A 4,422-nucleotide genomic window follows, 5' to 3' on the forward strand; every position below is an offset into this window, starting at 1 on the left:
TTTTTCTTTTTGATATTTTTAAGTGTAAATATAAGAACAAATTTCATTTCCTATTCCTTTTTAAAATTAGATTATTTCATTTCATGCTTTCGAAGACATTTTCTTGATCTAAACTTGCAGTTTCTACTCTCTCTTTCGTAAAAAAAAACGTTTATAAACAAAATGTACCTAAAATCATTCCGAAACGCAGTTTTAAGAATTCCCTCAAATACTTTACTTAGATATGAATTCTTTATATTTTCTTTCTGCTCTTATCTCAGAAAAGGAAATATTTTTTAAATATATGTTAAGGTAACCGTGAAAGTTTTACATCAGGAATGTCTTCTAAATATATTTTTTAAATTATGTGGTATGATATTGAAAACATACACTGCAATTGTTACAGTTATTTTGGATTTGCATTTTTTTAGGATTTCTTGCTATGATATAGAAAACAGGTTATTCGAATTGTAGCTGTAGGAATACTCCAGGTTAACATGGACCTCAAATTTCGAAGCTTTAAGTAGAAACAGATATCCTATTTTTGTCAGGAATAGAAAAATGTGCAATATTTTGTGAATAATACCACTTAATAAATACTGGCAGGGAAATCGGAAGAACAATGTGGGATTGAATATTAAGAATTTAAAATGAATGATATTTAGAAGATAAGTAAAGAGAACTGAATTATAAAAGTAATGAAATTAACAACTGGTTTCTAAACAACTGTTCAAATAGGTGTGTATACGTAAAAAATTATAAAGAACTTATGTATTGTTGCAATCGTGCGGCTTCGTAATAGATTGAATGCTCAAGTCTGAGGAAAAGTTAATAAATATTATTCTTATCACAAGAAATAAAACAAAATTCTGAAATTTTTCCTCAGAGATATTCGTCCAGTATCACATAGTTACACTTTAAAGTACTTGTCATACATCGATCCTTTGGTCAATTCATCTTTGTCGGTTCGTTTTCCATCCACTTATGAATGTTATTAGTCAACTCTATTTGCAGGAAATAAACTGGGACACTTATGCAGGTTTAAGAATAACATGAGCTATATTTTTCATTTTGTAAATACACATTAACTTTTCACAAAGTATTGCTTTTATTCACATTTACATCAAACGCACAAGTAATACATTGCATCTCTCAGTTCTTAACAGAAAAAAGGACAAACCCTACTCTCGGAATACAGCCAAACTAATTTCAAATTTTTTCTCACGAGCATGCCGTCCTTCTCGAATCAAGCACGCTTCTTCTTCTCGTTGCCATATTTTCTCCTCTCTCCTTTCAGCTATAAGTCGTTGGTTTAACTTTTCTTCCGGCAGGCCTTGGTCGGTAGCATCCCCTTACCGAGTATGTGCATGACACTACTAAAATGTTAAATAAAACAAAATTTAAAGCTCAAACAAAGCTAATCTTGTAGAGTTATTAGGGTTTATTTGGAAGCAAGACAGATTGAAAAATTAGCAACGCCTTTGCCGGGAATCGAACCACGGACCTCTGGAATAAAGGCCCAGCGTGCTACCGTTACACCACGAAGGCACGCTAGGGAAGTGGGAGAAATACCTTATATACTCCCCTTCTTAAAGGGCGACTAGGGTGTTAGGGGACCTAGTTGCCAAATCCTGGGTGCGGTGAATCATCATCCAAATCCCTTTTAGTTCGGGCTCCACTTCTAGAGTCATTAGGTTAATTGGAAGCCAAAAGATGAAAAATATGCAACCGCCTTCGCCGGGAATCGAACCACGGACCTCTGGAATACCGGCCCAGCGTGCTACCGTTACACCACGGAGGCACGCTAGGGAAGTGGGCTAAATACCTTATAATCTTATCTCAAAATTTACTGCAGCTAACTAAAACAACTGAACTGAGATGTTTTTCTTCGGCTTTTTAAATGTTTTTTAATCATGCACTAGAAAATTCTCGTAATTTCTATTTTCTCAAGGTTTCTGAGAAGCAAAATCGAAAAGAATTACAGTTACAGCTAACACACAATTGCAGTTATTTAATTTAAATATAAATTACGAGATATCTAATTATTAAATGTTAAATGCGCGTGCTCCTGTATATTTACGTTTTCGGCATAGCTTTCTCTTAAGACTCGTCACGTACTGCATTGCACGAGGAAATAAAACGAACGCAGCAAGTGTAAAATTCTTACAATTTTTAGTACAATTCTACTAAAAATAGCTAAATAAGTACAAAATCCATAACAATATATATATAATATGTGCATACGCTGTAATAAACGTATGCAATATGTAGATGAACATTCTCTTGTTGAAATGAGCCTGAAAGAATTCGTTAAATGAAGTGTATGACTTTGGCTTCCATAACATCACTGATACAACGATTGCTGTAGGAAATTGCTGGTAATTCTTAGCAGATGAGGTAATTCAACATACCAAATGACGCTTCAGACCACCACGCTTTGTTTTCGTCAAGAGTGATTATTTCGATTCTCCACAAAGCACTTGCATGCCATAAAATAACGAAGATAAATATTAAAAAAATATTATTACAGGATGTGATATATTGACGAAAAATAGGAGAAATTATTATTAATGATACGAATTTTATACTTATACAGGTAGTTTTAGAGGAATTATAAGTCTGATTGTCGTATTTCTTTTGTATAATGTTACATGCAAAAAAGAATTTAAGCGAAGAACTATGCGGTAAAAGTGTAAGGATCTTAAGTTTTACTAACGTTTATTTTATTTTAAATCTTTACTATCACTTCTTATTTTCTACTTCCGGCCAAAATTATAAGCGTTAAAGTATTTATGCAAAGTTTGTCTGGCGAACGCCAAGTATTTAAGTTGTGGCTTTTTGCCAAGCGAGAGAGAGGAAGCAGTTAGTCGAAGCAGGCCGCTTACCTTAGAAGTTTTACTCAGTTGCTGGTTGCCTTCCAGGCCAGAGGTTTTAATCCTCTTGATAATTTTTAAACGTACTGTAGTGTTCACAGTTCTCTGTACTACATACGGCTTCCTGTTAATATAAGGCCAATCTTCCACGTTTATTATTTTAAAGTTAAATTAGAGTTTAGTTTTATTTTTATACTTTTACGTTTTGACCCCAAGTAGCGGGTCTGTGTATTTCCGAAGTACGGAAGTTATTGTAAATAGAGAAAAATAAAGGGTTTTGTATACCCTTCTTGTGTATCCTGTCTACTTCCCACAGTTTCGAACATAGCTTTAGTAAGCTCTCTGTTCCGAGTCAGGTCCTTGCATGTTCCCGAAGAAGGTAAGACGGAACATTGAACCTGATAAAAGTAAGACTACAAGGTGCAAGTCCATTCAACATTTCAGTGAATGGGTATCTCGTTAATTTTGAATGATATAGCAAAGCTGGCAACGATTCTGGATACTAATTTTGTCGAGAAATTTACAAACTTTCCGATCCTTCCATCACCGTAATAATTGTTGTAATTGAATAAAAGTAATTGATTACAATATAAGCTGCAACCGTTATTCGACACTCATATTGCCTTCCAGTTATTTCGAGAAGCAGAAAGTACTACAAATATCTCGGCATTGACGTTTTTATTAGTTTGAAGTGTAACTAATGATTGTACTCTGTGATCACAAGTACGAGTAATTCTGTGGAAAATTCAGGAAATCTGAAGTGTTTCTTTGGATAAAATAAAATTTATTAACCTATCATCGGGCCTGTGTGCATTCAATCTATGAGGAGCCCTTACTTTTGCAACATTATTACTAATATTATAACTCAAATAAAATGATTATTCTATTAAGAATAATTATTTCACACGTGAATAAATAATCAGGATAATTAAGTAGCAAATATTGGCAACAAAAAGGAATCGAACCGTGGTAGTAATTTGGAAGAAAGATTTGAATATATTCCTTAGTTTTAAATAGTGTTTATGCTGTTGAAATTTTAAAATCAATGAAATATAGACTAGCACTTATTAATGATTTTATGCCGTATATCTCTTATAAAAAGGATATTTTAAAATTCTACTATTCGAAACTCTATTTCCTAAAATATATGCAATTACTCGTAGCTGACAAATGACCTAAATCTATTTATTTCAAGTATTTTCGAACACATTAGGGATTATATTCTCCAGTGAGTGCCTGACATGATACAATCTTGGTTAATATAAAAGGATAAAACATTTTGAATGAAAGTTTGCAAACGCACATTTGCTTAAGGAGAAGAATGTGCACTCAAACGAATTTTGAAATTTTGGAACATAGTTGAGGATACATAAGTGGAATACTATTATTAAACTATTGAATCACACAAATATTCTCAAGTGGTATTTCAGAAGCCCTTCCACATTTCTCTAAGCTATTTAAATTGTAACTCATTATCAAAGAAGTAGTAATAACTACCCTTTCTCCCATCGTTTCCTAGCCGCTAGCAAACACTAAAAGTTAGTCATTTGATATCACCAACTAATTGAAT

The 4,422-nt window shown here is 33.1% G+C and overlaps 1 non-coding gene across 1 annotated transcript; it reads right to left on the reverse strand.

Annotated features, from left to right (window-relative positions):
• Nucleotides 1-1,455: 1,455 nt before the first annotated feature.
• Nucleotides 1,456-1,527, reverse strand: TRNAK-UUU (transfer RNA lysine (anticodon UUU)). Its single transcript has one exon. It is a non-coding gene; the product is annotated as a tRNA-Lys (tRNA).
• Nucleotides 1,528-4,422: the final 2,895 nt, after the last annotated feature.

The sequence above is a fragment of the Stegodyphus dumicola genome, chromosome 10 (genome assembly GCF_044657685.1).
Source record: "Stegodyphus dumicola isolate Sdum_Otavi_A_Nest chromosome 10, ASM4465768v1".
NCBI lineage: Eukaryota > Metazoa > Arthropoda > Arachnida > Araneae > Eresidae > Stegodyphus > Stegodyphus dumicola.